We start from the raw sequence: 19,457 nt of genomic DNA, 5'->3' as shown, positions 1-19,457 counted from the left end.
AATTTCCCACTAGTATATGAAAGTGACAACATAGGAGACTCTCTATTATGAAGATCATGGTCCTACTTTGAAGCACAAGTGTGGTAAAGGATAGTAGCATTGTCCCTTCTCTCTTTTCTCTCATTTTTTTATATTTTGTTCCTTTTTTTGTGGGCTTCTTTGGCCTCTTTTTTTATTTGGGCTTCATTGGCCTCTTTTATTACTTCCTCACATGGGACAATGCTCTAATAATGATGATCATCACACTTTTATTTACTTACAACTCGATATTTAGAATAAAATATGACTCTATATGAATGCCTCCGGCGGTGTACCGGGATGTGCAATGATCTAGCGTAATAATGACATCAAAAAATGGACAAGCCATGAAAAAATCATGCTAGCTATCTTATGATCATGCAAAGCAATATGAGAATGATGGTGCGTGTCATAATAAACGGAACGATGGAAGTTGCATGGTAATATATCTCGGAATGGCTATGGAAATGCCATAATAGGTAGGTATGGTGGCTGTTTTGAGGAAGGGTATATGGTGGGTGTAACACACCGGTGAAAGTTGTGCGGTACTAGAGAGGCTAGCAATGGTGGAAGGGTGAGAGTGCGTATAATCCATGGACTCAACATTAGTCATAAAGAACTCACATAGTTATTGCAAAAGTCTATTAGTCATCGAAACAAGGTACTACACGCATGCTCCTAGGGGAAGGATTGGTAGGAGTTAACCATCGCGCGATCCCGACTTCCACACAAAGGATGACAATCAATAAATAAATCATGCTTCGACTTCGTCACATAACGGTTCACCATACGTGCATGCTACGGGAATCACAAACCTTAACACAAGAATTTCTACGAATACACAATTACTCACTAGCATGACTCTAATATCACATCTTCATGCCGCAAGACTATTGCAAGGAATCAAACATATCATATTCAGTGATCTACAAGTTTTATGTAGGATTTTATGACTAACCATGAATGACCAACTCCTGTTAACTCACTAAATAGGTATAAGTGAGGCATGAGAGTTTAACTCTTTCTACAAAAGATATGCCCCGCTCTAACAAATATAAGTGAAGCAAAAGAGCATTCTACAAATGGCGGTTTTCTATGTGTAGGGAAACAGGCAATCCAAACTTCAAATGATATAAGTGAAGCACATGAAGCATTCTATAAAGCCATACTCAAAAGATATAAGTGAAGTGCAAAGAGCATTCTATAAATCAACCAAGGACTATCTCATACCATCATGGTGCATAAAAGAAAAATTAAAAATAAACACAAAAGACTCTCCAAGCATTTGGACATATCATGTGACGAATAAAAATATAGCTCCGAGTAAAATTACCGATAGATTGTAGACGAGAGAGGGGATGCCTTCCGGGGCATCCCCAAGCTTAGACGCTTGAGTCTTCCTTGAATATTACCTTGGGGTGCCTTGGACATCCCCAAGCTTAGGCTCTTGCCTCTCCTTATTCCTTCATCCACCATGGTCTCACCCAAAACTTGAAAACTTCAATCACACAAAACTCAACAAAACCTTCGTGAGATCCGTTAGTATAATAAAGTAAATCACCACTTTGAGTACTGTTGTGACCTCATTCCAAATTCATATTATCATTATATCTACTGTAATCCAACTTCACCATGGTTCATACCCCCCGATAATACCCATAGATTCATCAAAAATAAGAGAACAATGCATAGAAAACATAATCTGTCAAAAACAGAACAGTCTGTAGTAATCTGAAATTCTACCATACTTCTGTTACTCCAAAAATTCTGAAAATTTATTAAAATTAGGGAAATTTGCATATCAATCAGCAGCAAAAATAATCAACTCAAAAGCTCTTTCTGGATAGGAATTAAAAATAATTTCGTGAGCACAAAGTTTCTGTCTTTTTCAGCATGATCAAACAACTATCACCCAAACTAATCATAAAAGCTTTACTTGGCACATTATTTTTATAATACAATGGAATTGTACAAGGGGATAATTATTTTTGCGAGAAACTTCCATGAAAAATTCTACATTGTTTCCATGAGCATGAACACAAGTGTTCAAGGTCGACCCTCACTTCCGCAATGCATCTCCTTTCAATCGCTTCTCTTTTTGAAAAAGTTTTAAGTTCCCCTCTATATTTTTTTGTTTTTAAACTATATAAAAGCACTCAACAAAAATAAATGACTCTCTAAAACTTCCAGGTTGTCTCCCAAGCAGCTCTTTCTTTAAAGCCATTAAGCTAGGCATAAAGTGCTCAAGTAATGGATCCACCCGGATCCCAAGGTATATCAAAGTCAATTTTAATTAACAACGATTTGTAATTTAGTAGTGAGCACAAGGTAACATATATCATGCAATGACAAAGTCTAACTCTCTTCCTATGCATTGTCATGTCATAAAAGAACAACTCATGCACATCAAGTAAAGGCCAATACATAGCATAAGCATTTTCTTGCAATTTTATCGTATTGGAAACATAGAGAGGTGGAGATGTAGTTCCTCTCTCATAATAATTGCAAGTAGGAGAAGCAAGAACATGCATATTATATTCATCAAAATCATCATGTGTAATAGTAGAAGGCAACCCATCTATGTAATCCCTAATAAGAGCAAACTTCTCCAATATAGTGTAGTTGGGAGAGTTCAAAAAGATAATAGGACTACCATAAGTTGTTGCGATAGCAACGATTTCATGTTTAACATCAGGAACTATAGATAGTTCATCTTCATAAGCATCATTTATATTGGCATCATGGCCACAAGCATAGCAAGCATCAAGTTCATCAAAAAGGGATATTTCAAACGAATCCAAGGGATCATAACAATCAACATAGCATTCATCCTTCGGTAAGAAGGAAAGGGGAATTAAACAATGTATGAGTTGAAGAGTTACTCTCATTAGAAGGTGGGCACGGGTAGCTAGTCCGCTCTTCCTCCTTTTGTTCTTCGCTCTCCTCGTCATCTTTTTCATCTAATGAGCTCAAAGTTTCAGCATTTTCTTCTTCCATAGTTTCCTGCAAAATATCAGTCTCTTTTTGGGCAGCGTAGAATTTCTCCATAAATCGATAAATATGGGCATTATATTCATAATGAGTATAACAATAACGAAACATAACCAAATTTTCAGATCGGTAAGCAGCATCATCATTATCATGACACCTTTTAAATAGAGCTTCAATTTCATAAGCACCCATAAAAGCAACAAACTCTTCTATTTGTTCCACATCATAGTAATCATATATACCATTAGCATAAGAAGCCAATGTTTCATTAGCATTAAATTTACAAGAAAAGGGAAGGTGTTTAGCCTTCATCCTAGAGCAACAAGTAATATCATATCTCGAGCATAGCTCCCAAGCATACCATTTTAACATATGAATTTGATCCCATAATAGTTTTCCTTTTTGAGTCAAGCGATAATCCCTAAAGTATTCACGTTGATCCAACGTGTATCCCATTATATAATTTAATGGGGTTTTCTCAATATTATTAAAGAAGTGCATAATATTTTCCACATAACGAGCATCGAGGGTTTTAGCAGGTTCCCCATCTCCATGAGTAGCAAGTACACCTAATTTTTTTGGTATTTCGTGTTCCATATCCATAACTAAAGATAGAGAACAACTTAGAACAGCAAATAAATCTACTTAGTGATAAAGCAAACAAGCACACACGAGAATATTCACCCCATGCTATTGCTCCCTGGCAACGGCGCCAGAAAAAGGTCTTGATAACCCACAAGTATAGGGAATCAATTGTAGCCTTTCTCGATAAGTAAGAGTGTCGAACCCAAGGAGGAGCTAAAGGTAGGACAAATATTCCCTCAAGTTCTATCGACCACCGATACAACTCTACGCACACTTTACGTTCGCTTTACCTAGAACAAGTATGAAAATAGAAGTACTTTGTAGGAGTGAAAGGATAGGTTTGCAAGAAAATAAAGAACACGTAGAACACGTAAATAAAAACTAAACAATTACGTTAGTTTAACGAGTGTGGAAAAGTGGTGGTAGGAGTTGCCGAATTATCCCTAAGAAATTGACTACGTTACTAGACCGATAGCAAGTTTTATGTGGGAGAGGCCACTGCTAGCATGTCATCCCTTACTTGGAATTCTACGCACTTATGATTGGAACTATTAGCAAGCATCCGCAACTACTAACGTTCATTAAGGTAAAACCCAACCATACCAATAAGATATATTGGTCCCCCTTCAATCCTGTATGCATCAGTTTCTATGCTAGGCTGAAGCTTCTGTCACCCTTGCCCTCCAATACATAGTCCTATCAACATACTACTAACCCTATGGTGTGGTCCACGCGCGCGCTCATATGATGGGTGATACGTCTCCGTCGTATCTACTTTTCCAAACTCTTTTGCCCTTGTTTGGACTCTAATTTGCATGATTTGAATGGAACTAACCCGGACTAACGCTGTTTGCATGCGAATGTCTTCAACAATGACATTGTTAATGGTAATGACATCTCCTTTAGCACACATGAGGTCATGAAGCTCAAATAGGCATTCATAAAAAATAGGATCAGTTGGCTTCATTTTGTGAAAGGCGATGCATTTATGGAAAATGATCTCAAGATTTTTTAGTGAATAGTCGGGATATCTTTTCTCTAAGTTTTTTCACAAGGTGTGAGCACACTCAAAATTTTTCAATTGAATAAGCACATCTATTGGCAGTCCTCTAATGATGAGATTTACAGTTTTAAGATTACCAAGCATATCAAGTTCTTCATCATGAGAAGGAGGTAAGGGGTTAATGGGAGGCTCATAGGGATATTCAACATATTTGCGCAAATGGAATTTATCAAATATATCAAGCATTTCATCTTTCCATTGTCTATAATATTCCCCATCAAGAATAGGCACTCTACAACTAATATTCCCCAAACTAGGCACATCCATCTTCCTCCAATGGTGTTTAAACCAAGGTTATGGAGACCTTGTTGTGTTACCAATTGTAGGATCGATAGAAGAGGTGTCTTGTCTAGAGGGGGTGAATAGACAACTTGCACAAATTATAATCATGGCCTTTCCCCAATTTTAGTGGTTGGCAGATTTATCAACTCTAACAAGTCTAGTGCACCCTACACATGCTAGTCAACAAATATGGCAGCGGAAAGTAAAGACTTTACACATGTAGTGATGAGTAGAATTTAGGAAGATCAAACACAAATAAGTTGACACGACAATTTTTCGCCGATAGGTGACGCTATCATACATCCATATTAGTCGAGACTTCAACCCACGGATGGTAACGGCTGCGAGATTCCATGGAGGGATCCACCCACAAGGGGTCCACGAAGAAGCGGCCTTGCCTATTCCACCATGGCTTCCGTCCACACAGGACTAGCCTCACTCACGATAGATCTTCACGGAGTAGGCCATCTCCTTGCCCATACAAATTCTTGGTTCAACTCCGCAACACGAAGTAGGAGGCTCCCAAGCGACACCTAACCAATCTAGAAGGCACTACCCTCCAGAAGGAAATAGATGCGGTAGAACGATGAACTCCTTGCACTTGTGCTTCAAAAGATAGTCTCCTCAACACTCAATCACTCTATCATAGATTTGGCATGGGTAGGAGAGATTGATCTTGTGGAAAGAAACTTGGGGAGGCTAGAAATCAAGTTTCAAATGGTTGGATTGGAATCTCTTGATCTCAATACATGAGTAGGTGGCTCTCTCTAAGAAAAATGGATCTCGCAAGTAAAATTGTGTTATGAGAGCTTCCTCTAGAATGGATATGGAGCCCAGGTCTTTTATATTCAACATATTTTATATCCAGCCCAAGTCTAGAATGGATATGGAGCAGGCCAGTCACGTCGAGGCGCGTCCGTCATGTCCTAACTAATAGACTCGATCCACCATCGACCCCACCATTGTTCTAAAAAACCCAATACGGTGCCTCGTTTCGAACTCTCTCTCTCTCTCTCTCTTAGATTCCAATCCCATCCACTCCTATGTCCAGTTTCGTCCTCGACTATGACGCGGAGCTCGCCCTCCGCATTGCCTTGGAGTGGTCCAAGGTGGAAACCGGCGACAGCTCCGGATCTGGAGCGTTGTCGCAGTTCCCGTGCCGACGCGGCATGGATGCCGGAGCTAGACCCTCCCGGCCCGTGCACAGCTCCATCAACACAGCGCAGTCTGCATCGCGTGTGCGCCGTCTCGTTCCCCCACCGTCCGCTCCTCCATGCAGGCAACGCTAGGTGCCATTGCCGATGCAGTCGGCTGCATGTGCACTCCAGAATCGGAGGTGTGTGTCACCCACCGCGATAGGCAGCGGGAAAGGGAGAGGGATGGGGCAGAGCAGTCCCAGCGCGGCCGCCTCGGGATGTAGGCGGAGCCTGACGAGGACAAGCTGCTCCTTGCATGGGTCTACAGCCGGTACCTCATGACGATGGAGACAGACGCTTGCCGCCTACGGCGAAAAAAATGCAAAGGTGCTCCGGCTTGCTATTGATCAGTTGGAGCGGTGAGCCAAAGGTGGCAGCGGCAGAAGCGACTCGGGTAGCCAAATTGAATCGGGTGCAGGACAGGGCGGTGAGTCGGATGAAGGGGCTCATCATCCTCTCTGACTCCAATGACGACCATGGAGACGACGACAACTGCACCTCCTCCGGCGACGACCATGTCCCTCCACCAGCCGTGCACGCTTACAGATGTGCTGACGATCGGAAGAGCAAATGACCAGCGAGGAAGTGGTGTATATCCGCCATCTTCGTCATTTAACTTGTAGTTATTTAATACTCTAGTTTGAACTTATCCATCATGTGTGCATTATGTGAACTTTGACTAGCTTTTGAAGATCGGCCTATAATATTTTGGTGATCGCAATGTGCATATCTAGCTTCATTTCGTAGTCTGTGCGATGATATACGTAATTTATCTTCACGTTACATGGCTAGAATGGATATAGGGTGTATGATATGAGGAGTGCGGATTTGGAGCACACAATTTAAGGCATGCCCGATGAGTGCCCGCAGACACGCCCGGTCACGTTCGTGGACATTTGAGAGGTCGGATTTGCCAACCATGGTTGTAGATGTTTTAAGGGCATCTACATCCGCGATGGGAAAATCCTATCGCTTAAACGACCGCGGACGCGTTCATGTACAGTGACCGGCCAATCCTCAAATGATGCATTCTACAAACCCGATATTTCAAATTAAAAACCCCAAATACAACATAATGCAAATGGAAATATAATCACCATCAACATCCTATCTATCTACTCTACTGTCTATTTTCAGAGCTCATTTTTAATAGCTTAGTACTAATAGAAAAAGAAGAGTTTCTTCTACTAGACAATCTTTCTTTGATGGACAGGAGCACGTGACTTCTCGTTTGCTGAATCTTTTAACTGCAGTGTAGTGTAACTTTTTAGTTTCCACATGGTAGTTGGTAATCTGTACTGGAGAAACATCTCGTTGGGAACGACAAAATTGGGTGCACAAGGCATACTCTGGTTCTATAGTGGTAGTTTTGTGATACTGCTTGTAGGACAAATTTGCAATACGACATCGCATTGGAAAGGAATATAATTCTTGATAGCCTATATCCAAATCAAGAAAGGGAGGGAAAGGGGTTAGGCTGGTCATAGTGGGGAGTATCATATAGTAGTATCATGCATATGATACTATTGTATGATACCACATCCATAATGTATAGTATCATAAATTAGTATTATAGAGATCTTATTTATTGACATGCATGACACATAACAGCATAGCATTTAACATGTTACGGTATCTACCTATGTTATTCTAACTCTCTCTTTCTTCTTTAATTATGTGTCATATTAGCATGTTTGCTAGTCCCAAATACATGATACTCCCACTATGATCAGCCTTAGTGTTATATGGCATTGAAGGGCTGCCAATTTACATCTACACTTGATTGTCTAGCTTCGCTAATATTTGATCTCCTAAGCTGGTCTAAGAATGATGGGAGCAGGACTAGATATAATTGAATGCAAAAAATAAAGTGATGTGCATCAGCAAAGTAGAAAGAGCAGACTCGCCACAACCACTAATTCAACAGAGGCGAACCTTTAAATACTCGTTTCTTTCTCAGATCATAATGCCACAACCACTTAATTCAACAAAGGAGAACCTTCAACTACTCGTTTCTTGCTCAGATCATAATGAAATATTAGGAGTTAGATCGAGGGAGGAGGTGGATTGGGAGGGGAGTGGCGGCTTAGTTTTTTTTCTAGTATGGTTTTTTAGTGGTATTTGGTTTCCTAATAAAAGGGAGAAAACACTCGGTTGGGGGGGGGGGGGGGGGGGGGGACCAAAAAAAGGGGTGTTAGCATGGGTTGGCAGTGAAGAATACCGTGAGCAAAGTCCAACCAAACGGGGCTACGGCCGGGGGGAGTATACCCCGGCAGCACAATGCCGTCCAGGCCTTTTTTTGTTTGTTAAATAAGCCTCAGTCCTCACTTCTTCTCTCATCATCGTCAACAACGAGCGTAACCACGCTCGAAAGTTACGGTGGTCTCTTTAATTGAACGCCTACGGTAACTGTACCCATGCCACATTCCCTTTTAGCCCTCCGTGGCCGGAGTCATAAGCGTGCACCACCACGCCCGGCAGGTGCTTTGGACGGCTGTCGTGTTTATATGCCAGTGTACGCCGTGCTCGGCTGCCAATGTGGTACTACTATTAGTTAGGTTTTTCTCTGTAAGTTTTTTTTTTTGAGAAAGGGTTTTTCTCTGTAAGTAGTAGTACTATTAATTAGATGGGCCGCTTAATGGAACCGGCCTGCCTCGGGTTCCAGCCGGGCCGTCCGCCTCGACGAAGCCCGGCGCTCGATGGGAAGGGAGCTCGAGTGCCGGGACTGGGTGTGACGAGGAGCTCTGTTCGGCCGTCGCTGCTGCTTGCACTATCGCTCTGTTATGTTATGGAGAGAGTAGGAGCTGGAGGAAATATATTGACGAGGAGTTCTCGTTTCAGTTGGCCGCTGCTGATTTGTGATTGTATCTGAAACGAAGCCAACGGGAATTAATGTGTATCTGAAACTTTGCCGACTTAGCCCATTAGATCAGGATGTGCCAGCAGTAATATGTGCATATGTATATATATATTTATTATTATTATTATTTTAGCCTTTCTTCTGTGGTATAGAAGCTATTTTAAAATCTCGGGGTGGACCATGGCCCACTCTGGCCACCGTATACCTTCGCCACTGATCGAGACGATCATCGGCAGATACAAAAGCGAAGGACACGATCACGCGTAGTAGGTTTACATGAACCCTTTGCTGTGATGAAATGGGATAAGTTCAAGTTACATGGAGAGGCCAAGGAGAAAGTAGTGGCTGCATCCAGCTTCGGTGCACCCACGAAGTAAACAGTAAATTTAAAAAATCTAAAACTCGGTGGATGTGATTATGAGCAAATGTTTTAGGAGCTTGCGAAGTTTGCTCACCAAAAAACATCAAATATTCTCCATAAAAGGCGAAATACAGATGATGCACTACACCCACGTTACTGTTTATATGTTTTCAATACAAACTTTGTTTTTTTGTACATAGCTCCTCATATATCATTTCGTCACCAAATTTTACAAGCACGTTAAAGATTTATGGAGGCCACTACGGCCTGTTTTGTTCCAAATAAGTCACCAGCTTATAAGTTGAAAAATGCAAAAAGTGATTTATTTTATCAAACAGACCCAACTTATAAGTCACCCCAACTTATAAGTCATAAATTGCTCTATCCCAACTTAAAACTTATAAGTCATCCACTTTTACATGAAAAGGTGACTTATAAGTCAGATGACAACTAAACAGACGTGACTTATAAGTCACTGGTTTTAAGTCACCTGACTTATTGAAACCAAACAGGACCTATGTAGCGGGGCTGCAAACATGGGTTACCGTGCGGCGCTTTCTACAAACTCGTCGTCATTGCAAAACAGCAGTAAAGAAAAGGAGCAAAGACGCTGTCTTGGCAGAGCATGCAATAGCAGCCTCCCAGTGCATATGTCACGGCCTAGGCATAGCTAGCTGCACAGGCAGCCACTATTCATCCAAGTACAAACTCACGAGCTAGTAAAAGACAATCATCTTCTATTCACAAACTGTGTTGTGTCTAGTTGACTTTCTTCTCGAGGATTATCACTTACCAAGTACAAATGTCTACGGATAACTGTACCGAACGAAAATATTAGCGTATGGGAAAAATCGCTCTTATTGATTTGTTCTACTTGTATAGATGATTGCCAAATTTATAACACCTAGCTGTCATAGTGCTTTGTCTCACTTGTTCCTTCGACTATTTTTTTTTCGTTCGTACTTATCATATTTTTTTGACCCACTTGCCACATTATTAATCACTTACTTGCGTGAAAAAAATAACTTAATTAACACTTTTTAATGTTGTTTCGTACAGAGTTTTGTATCCGTTTTCATTATACATGATATAAAAGCATGTCATAGGTTGTGTTTGCCAATTTAAATGTGCCAACTTATCATATTTACATATAACTTTGCCAGAATACTATTTTGTATGCTTGTTAGTTAACTATATGTCGAGTTATTATATTTACAAACGATGACCAATTTTTTTTTCTTGTGGTCACTGGTTTTAAATATGCTGAGTTGTCATATTTTTTGTGCGTAATCATCTAAAAGAAGTTGTTTGTACTTGTCAATTTAATTATGTCAAGAAGTCATATTTATACGCAATTTCTAAAAAATATGGCGATTAAGTTATTTTCTATCAGACAAATAAGTACTTACTAATATGACAAGTAAGTGCAACAAATATGGTGAGTACGAGCAAAAAAAAAGTTATCAAAACATGTCGACATGGAATCTAGTTTTAAAGATTTCGTCGAAGCGAAGTCAATGACGAAAACGGATCATCGATCGAATTAACGGTTTAAGAGATAAAAGTTTTTGAATTATGACCAAAGGAATAGAATCCAGCTTAAGTCCGCCGCACGGGAGCGCTCATGTGCACAAGCTTTTTTTTAGATTTTCCCAACATTTATTCATTATCATAGGCACGAAGTTTCATATTTTTTTGAAATATTTTGCTAAGTTTTTTATTGTGGGTGTACCCTGGGTGCAATGTGTGTTGGTGCACAAAAGCCAATTTTTGCTTGAAGTGACACCCCGTTGGGTACAACATGCAGCAACTGTTGCCTGAGTGCACATAACATTCAGCTATTTTATTTCGAGCACCATACATCGAACCTTCAGAAGAAGAATTATTCCGTGCACTTTGTCTTGGAGGGATGTCAAAGCGTTGTTGCTTCAAATTATGCGCAGTCGAAAGAAAAGGTCTGCCGGAGCTATGCTTTCTGTTACGGGCAACAAGCTAGGTCAACTTTCAAACTCGTCTTTTTTTCTATGGGAAAGGGAGCCAACGTCCTCTCCAAAAATGAGCATGTACAGATAAAAGGGGGCTGAAGCGCCGAAATCTGACCTCGAGGCAGCTATAGAGTATATCGATCGTTGACATTTGGCTTTGAGCTTGGGGAGTAGTTTAATCCGGGAAGACGTTGATCAACTGAACAGAGGTGCCCTTTTAGGACATCTTCAATAGTATGATCATCGTTGGTAAAATTAACACATGTACGATTTGGATGACATGACATATAATAAAAGAAGAGAGAGAATGAAACCGTATGAACTTGAAACAACGATTCATGCACAAGCTCCGAGACATGCATGTCAATTTCTTCAACATTTAGTGAACCCGTTTAGTTATTTTACATACGGTTAACATGCAATTCATTGAAGAGCTTGTATGATGTGCTGTTGGTTGCTGACGTGGACATTTATACCGACGATTAAACATACAGACTGTTGAAGATGCTCTTAGGAGTATAGTACTGTATATTTCATGGAGTATCCAACTTCTTTTCGGCTGGGATAGATATAACTAAATTGTGTTGCCATCAGTGTGATTGGGGAGATCATCTTTTTTTTTGCATCGAAGATAGGAGCTTTATTTAACGTAATATAGTGCGATTACAGTCAGCCTTCAGGCTACTAAAAGAAGCAAGAATCAACCCAGCTATCAGTGCACTCGAGCGTACAAGCACGCCTCGCACACAAATGAGCTGGTAAGTTAAGCTCACGACCAACATGTCGCACCAAGAAAGAAGTAAAACCATTAGAAATCTCCTCCACTTCGTTCCGGATAGGCGCCGCAATCGAACGGGAATTGCGCCGCGAGTTCCATAAGTTGACAAGCTCCAGGCTATCAACCTCCATTATCACATGGGAGTAACCCCGCAAACGTGCAAAAACTACCCCTTCACGGAAGGATAATAGCTCTGCAATGAAAGGATCTGAAATTCCTGGCAAAGGTTTACTCCATGCTCCAAGGAGAGCAAGATGAGAACGGGCAACACCACCAGCCCCTCCAAGCAATATATTTGGGGCAATCGACCCATCAGTGTTGATTTTTATCTAACCTGCTTCTGGTGGTCGCCACAACTGAGCTCCCGGCCCTGATCTCATCAGGGAATGTCCAAAACCGCGAGGGTTTCATGTACCCATTTGATCGCTTGAACTGGTTCATAGCAATCTCGATCATGGATCCATCTGTTTCTCGAGGACCAAATAGCATCCATGATGGAGATCACCAAACACCTATTCTCTGCAGTGAACATAGGATCTAGCAGAATATCTTGCGTCCATGTAAGTGGATGCAAATTGGAAAGATGAAGATCGAACCTTTCCCGTGCGGCCATCCAAAAAGCTTTTGCATGTACACAATCCAGCAAGGCATGTTTCAAATCTTTCCCTGAAGAGCGACAAATTTCGTAAATACCATGAGGTTTCATATGCCGATGTTGCAAGGTCATTGAATCTGGTAGAATCCCCCGCAAGACTCGCCACCAGAAAACCCTAACCTTTGGCATAACTTTGAGCCTCCAAAGATCAGTCCACAACCGTTTGTTTGCCGATGAGGATGGAAATGCAGTAGAGGTCGCACGTACTAGTATGGCCTTTTGGCCGACTATACCGAGCCTGGTCCAAGTCTGAACTCCTGAGATATTCCTTCCATTAGCACAAAGCTGTCTGCAAGTTGGGATGTTGGATAAGGTAGTTGCCTAACCACTGAGCACCTAACGTCAAGTGATCAACTAACAGACTTGACAGATTAGCACTTGGATACCCTCCTTCCAATGACAACAGTAGTACTTTTCATCTGACTTGACGGCTAGCTGGAAGCCTGGAACAGACAAAAAGATCAGCAGCAGAGAGCTATTCAGAATTTAGCAGGATATCGTTCTTCGCCACAATGACTAAAGACAGGTGAAAGCAATTCAGAATAGAGATGCTCCTTGCCATACTTGCATCCATAGATCTCACAATGCTCGCAACTCTGCACAGAGAAGAAGGATTCAGTTTCCCATGTTGAAAAAGAAAACAGAGATGTGAAGGAAAAATGAGTTGGCATTGGTGGGGGCAACGTCCACGTATACAGCCGGTGGGCTTAAACCCACCCCCCGCGGCGCAATGCCCGTCCAGGCCTTTTGGCCCGGAGACGGCTCCGCGCAGGAACCAGATTTATCGTCAGCGAAGGCAACGCCCACGCCTTGCAACGAATGTTTAATTGGTGGCCAACGCAACGCAACTACACCCATGCCAGCCCCCTTTAGCCCTCCGAGGCTGGAGTTACAAGCGTGCGCCACCACGCCCGGCGGGTGCAATGGACGGGTGCAGGTTTATATGCCGGTGTACGCCGTGCTCGCCTGCCAATGCGGTACTATTGATTAGTACTAGTTTTTTTCTTTGACCAACTATTGATTAGTACTAGTAATGTCTTCAGCTTGCAACGCGAGGGTTAGCCTACATGGCCGCGTGATGGATTTTGTTTTGGAATATTTATGATTTTTTATTTTTTTGTTTCGTAGATTATCCATACTAAACGAAGTCCAAACACAATAGAAAACCAGTCTTTTCACCTTTTTAATGAAAAAAAATCCAAATAAAAATGCATGACAAAACACGTTTTCTGTTTTTTTGTAAGAGGCACAGTTTTGCTTTTGCAAGAGGCACGATTTTGCTTCTGCAGGAGGCATGGTTTTGCCTTCATGATAGGCACGGCGGTGCTTCTCAAAAAGGAAAAAAAAACGCATTTGCTTCGTGATAGGCACAGTTTTATCTTCGTGAGAGGCACGACCATGCCTCTCGGAAAGAAAAAAAGCAAAAAATATGTTTTTGTTTATTTTTCTATCACGAGAGGCACGGTTTTTTTGGTCCTGTTTTTTGTGAAAAAAAAAGTTTGACAAAACCTATCAACATGGGATCAGGTTTTGAAGATCTCGACGTGAGAACCCAATGGTGAAAACGGTTTGAGATTTGGATGCACAATTTAGGGATAAAACATTTTGAAAAATATGAATCTACAAAAAAAGGAAAACTCCCAGGTTACGACAATTGACACGCATGCAGTGCGTCACTTGTCACAACCTTGAAGATGGATGTGATCTTTGAAAAGTGTACTCCTCAATTAGTTATTTTGACTTGTATGACCCCGCTGTGAGCCATGAAAAATAATGCACTTGTCCACGAGAGCACTTATTTAAAATCTATACCTACTAATAAAACAAAGCAATATTTTTGTTTTCGTACCACCGACAAGATTTTTATTTGAAAATATACAGGACGTGGTACTAATTCCAAGAACGAATGATTTTTCTGGTGGTTGATAAAATCATGGCCTTTAGATCACACCGGAAACCCCATTTCCTCCCTAATCTCCTCTCCCCTAATAATAAAGCGATCCCTTCTGCCGTCCGTCGCGTTCGTCATGGCATTTTTGCATAAAAGCCCCTGACGTTTTGTGTATTCAACCCGCACTACCAATTTAAATGAAAAAAACGTTTCAGTTTTACACAAACCCCTTTCTTCCCAGTTCACGGTCGCGCGTCTCCTCTTATCCATTCCGGTTGCTCACTGTCGTCTCCGTCGGCGCCACGCCGACGACCGCCATCGCCGGGCCAGGCGCCGATGGAGATGCCTCGCGCCGTCATCGTCGTGTTCTTCTTCCCGTCCCCACCAGGCGTGAGAGGAGGAGCAAGAGGGGAGTCGCGGCGGGTCACGAGGCGGGGCTCCCGATCCAATCGGGAGCAGGACGACGACGGCGAGCACAGAAAGGGCACGGGCCCATGCTCATGGACGCGGAGTATCCCCCGTCGGCTGTGGTGCTGTAGGAGGCGGAGATGGAGGTTGTGGAGGAAGACGAGGACGGCCTTCGGCGCGGCGTGGGGACCTTCTCGGCCCAGAGCGGCTCCTGTGACCTGACGGAGGAAGAACAGCCCCATGCGTGGAGCGCGCAGCAGCAGAGGCAGAGGAGCCCCGCGGCGGCGGTGGCACCCCGGCCGGCGCGGTGGATGTACTTGCGGCCGAGGCAGTCGATGCACTTGCGTCCCTCGGTCATGTCGCCCATGCCTGCGCCCACGCAACGGCGGCAGTATGCGCGGCCGCAGATGAGGCAGCGGTGGCGGAAGACGTGCACGTACCGGCTGCACGGGGCGCAAAGGTTGGAGTGCGGGATGCCGGCCCGGCGCATCTGCCGGTTGCTTCTGCTTCTACTAGCGTGCGCGCGCGTGGGAGGAGGCTGTTGTCCTGCCGTGCTGCTTCTGCAGGTGGCGCGGGCCGAAGGAGGGGACGGAGAGGGGGAGAGCTGGAAGCCTGGTGTCGGTTGTGGTGTTACGGCGGCGTCGTGGTGTCAGTCGTCGTCGGAGGCCAGCTGCTGCAGCCCCATTGCGGAGTCGCCGTGGAACGCCCGGACACGAGTTGTTTGCAGACCGTGCCCTTGTCGAACACAAGTCAAGGGAGTGCCCAACCTGGATTATTGTTTTCTGCTATATAAGAAGGCAGGGTACTCGGCCGAAATCTACATCAGTTTAATCTCTAGGTAATACATAATCAGTACGATGTATCGCCGCCGAGTTTGCCAGAGGAAGAAGTGCCGAGTTCGTCCATCCAGCACTCCAATGTCACCTGCGATGGCTACACGAGAGGTATGTATCCCCTGTTTAATTAATTTTTCTATCCCCTGTTTAATTAATTTTTCTATCCCCTGTCTTGCTGGTGAGCTCATGCGCAGCCACTGTTGTTGTTCGTGCTCTTGTGCACGTCCTTGCTTCTTCCGATTAACCAAGAGACAGACAACACCCAGCAAAGATGGCACAAATTTGTTCTCCTGTCCGTATACTATGATAATCACTGACTTTTTGGATCGTCTACTACCGAGCTAACTAGCGTTGGTGTATGCCTCGAAAGTTACTGAAAGCCAGAGATTATCCCACTGTTTTATATATAAACCATGCGCTAAATGTGCCGGAAGCATATCATGCTGCTTTGTGAGATGTGAGAGCAGGGTCATGGACAAACACCACAGCACATCACTTATCCTATCCACCTTTAATTTACCACGCTGACTGATGACGTTTTAGTACCAGTTTTAAACAACTGCAATTTTAAATAGCAGTAGTTCAGCTGAAGTTAAATGCACTATGTATATGTCTTTTTTGTTTAATAGAAATTATATCGATTTTACATATAGTATATTAATTTTTGAAAATATACTAACAATTGTGTATATTGCACAGGAAATGATTACTTCATTTAGGTTTAAGTTAGCCATCATATTACTATGAGCGTGTTCGGAGACTCTCCGCTCAGTGGCTCCGCGCCGGAGCAGAGCGGCTTTCAGTGCTAATTCGTGGAGCCGTTAACTAGCAGCTCCGAGCGCTTCGCGTAGCGGAGGGCTAGCGAACAGGCACTATGTTGGAAAACAAACACCGCATCAATGACTACAATCGTTAAAGAAACTGATGATGACACCAATGGAGGCCTTGAAGATGTTTACATATTAGAAAGTCTAGATGATATAAAAAACTCAAAACAAAAAATTCCATTAACAGTTGAAATGAAATATAGATCAATATAGAGCACCGATATCTATTCTTTCCAATATGAGCTTACATGAGTTAACATCTGGACTGTGTAGCTTCATTAAATCCATCAATTACACCGAGATTTTAGAGTAAGTCATTTCAAATTAGTAATGCAATTTTACAATATATTACTTATTTTCTTAAATTCCATTACCAGAAAAGTATGGATCCAAAGTTCAAAGCCATATCCAATTAGCTTGTCTCTCAAAAAACTACAAGGAATGCTAAAGGTTGATTTACCTATGGACCAAGATTGCTTTAATTTGGTCATACGGAAGATTATGTTTGATGACATTCGAACATCACAAAAAACAAAACAATTGATAACAAAACATTATCTGGACATGAAATTTTGGGTACGTTCTTAAGTTCATTATTTCCTTTTTTTCTATATTCTTATTTTTTAATCACCTTTCTACCAATTATTTTTATGTACTAGATGACTACTGATTTTGGACGGTACCCAGATTTCCGTAAAAAGTTAAATGTGGAACAACTAGCAAATTTTGTTCGTAGTTGGCCTGGTATCAAATATAATGTTTCAAACTGCAAATCGGTGAGAGCACTTCTTTATACTTTGGACCATACATTTTATTACATCTAATATATGTATCCTATCTCAGATCCATATTCCAGTACAATCAAATAATTATTTTGTTCTATTCACATTAATTTTTTTATTATTACACCTATAATGTATGTATCCTATTTCAGATCCATATTCGAGTACAATCCAACAATGGTTTCATTCTATTCACATTGGACAAAGATACTAGAACAGTGTACATTTTGAACCCTGCTCCTATTAATCCCATTTACAGATGCAACCCACTCGCAAAATATGTGCACAAAATTATATGGATTGCAAAACACTTACCAAAAGCAATGTCGAAAACATGTCCTGTGTCTAGATGGAATGAGAATATTCTCTTATGGCATCAAAAAATCATAGATGATATTCCAGTTTTCAACATGTATTTTTCAAGGGATGAATATTTTATAGTGATTATTTGTTGTTTTGAAAATGAATAAAATTTAAGTTACTAACATATATATGCTTATATATAAGGGAACTCTCTGGTTATATTGTTCCCCTATTCATGTCCACATGGGAAGATGAAAGTACGCATTTGCCATTTTTAAAGGTAAATATCTCAACCATATAGAACATTAATATTATAATTAAACATTTGATTCTGATATCATTCGTTTAAAAAAATAATGGATGTACATGATGGATATGAACTCAGAAAATTAATTTTGGGCCAACTGTTAACATTCAAGGACAATGAATGTGAAGATAACATGTCTGCAGGTGTACGATAGTTGTATCAGGAAAATCCAATGTAAATCGGGTAAAAATAGTACGATTCATAAGATTTCATAATAACGAATTATATTTTCAAGATTTATTGTTTGGTCGTGCCAACTTCCATTTTCTTAAAGAGGACGTACTTGCTATTTCTGAAAAAAGAAGCTTCGCTGTTGGCTGGCATCTCTGATGGTAGTTTTACCTATGTAGCAAATGAAAGGGCTTCTCATAATTCAATAAATAAAGACCAATTGGGTCAATTACATATAGTTGGTTGTAAATAACATTCAATTTCTAGCTTACAACGGAATCTAGACATGTACTCTTTAATAATATTATGTGCTAGATTATGGTCCTATGTATTGGTTGAGATTATCATGTTGTTTACTATCAATATTTTTTCTTGCCCGGAGCAACGCACGGGCATTTGTACTATTAATAATAAAGGAGCTACCGCTTCTGTCGTCCGTTGCGGAATTTGCCCCTAGACTTCGCAGGAATTATGCCCTTATGCCACCGGTGAGTGGAAAAAACGATTTGTTTTCCTCTTTTTTTGAAGTCAGGCGTTCGTCCATTCTCCATTTAAAATAATACATGAACAAATCACAGTTCCACGCGCATCCCACTGGTCTGAGTCATGCTCTTTCATCCGAGAGACCTGAGTTCGATCCCTGTTGCTGCCTTTCTTAAATTATTATTTTTGCTTTTTAATTTCAGTATCTCCTTTACCTTTTTTTTTCTGGATTGTATTACATTTCAGGTTTTGGTGTCTAAAAATTTCAGTGCAAAACAAAATCTGACAGTAATATGTCATTTAGAGGAGTATTGCTGTCAACATAAACTTTTTGTTTTGTCCCTCAAGTTTTCCAGTTTTCTTCTAGATTTGAATATGTTGTTGGTAGTTTGCATTCATAGATTTTTCGTAGCAACCGGCAGAATATATTATTATCAAATCCATAACTATACCATAATAGTAAATTCCACCAAGAGCTCGGGCGAGCAGACTGTCACGGGGTCACATATCCTCATTTTTCTCCATCAAGTTTCATTGGATGAAAATGTAGACGTTGCAATATTTAGATTTATTGTGTGTGTCGACTCTAGATAAGTTCGCTGATTCAAGAAAAATATTTTAAAAATGTTCACAATTTAAGAATATATATTTGCAAATAGTCTAAAATGTTCATGA

General features: G+C 41.4%; 1 pseudogene; it reads left to right on the top strand.

The window, feature by feature from the left end:
- The first annotated feature begins 14,809 nt into the window (after nt 1–14,809).
- LOC123413164 lies at nt 14,810–18,888 on the top strand (annotated as a pseudogene).
- Nucleotides 18,889–19,457: the final 569 nt, after the last annotated feature.

The sequence above is a fragment of the Hordeum vulgare genome, chromosome 7H (genome assembly GCF_904849725.1).
Source record: "Hordeum vulgare subsp. vulgare chromosome 7H, MorexV3_pseudomolecules_assembly, whole genome shotgun sequence".
Lineage (NCBI taxonomy): Eukaryota > Viridiplantae > Streptophyta > Magnoliopsida > Poales > Poaceae > Hordeum > Hordeum vulgare.
This window is presented reverse-complemented; position numbering and strand designations above follow the sequence as displayed.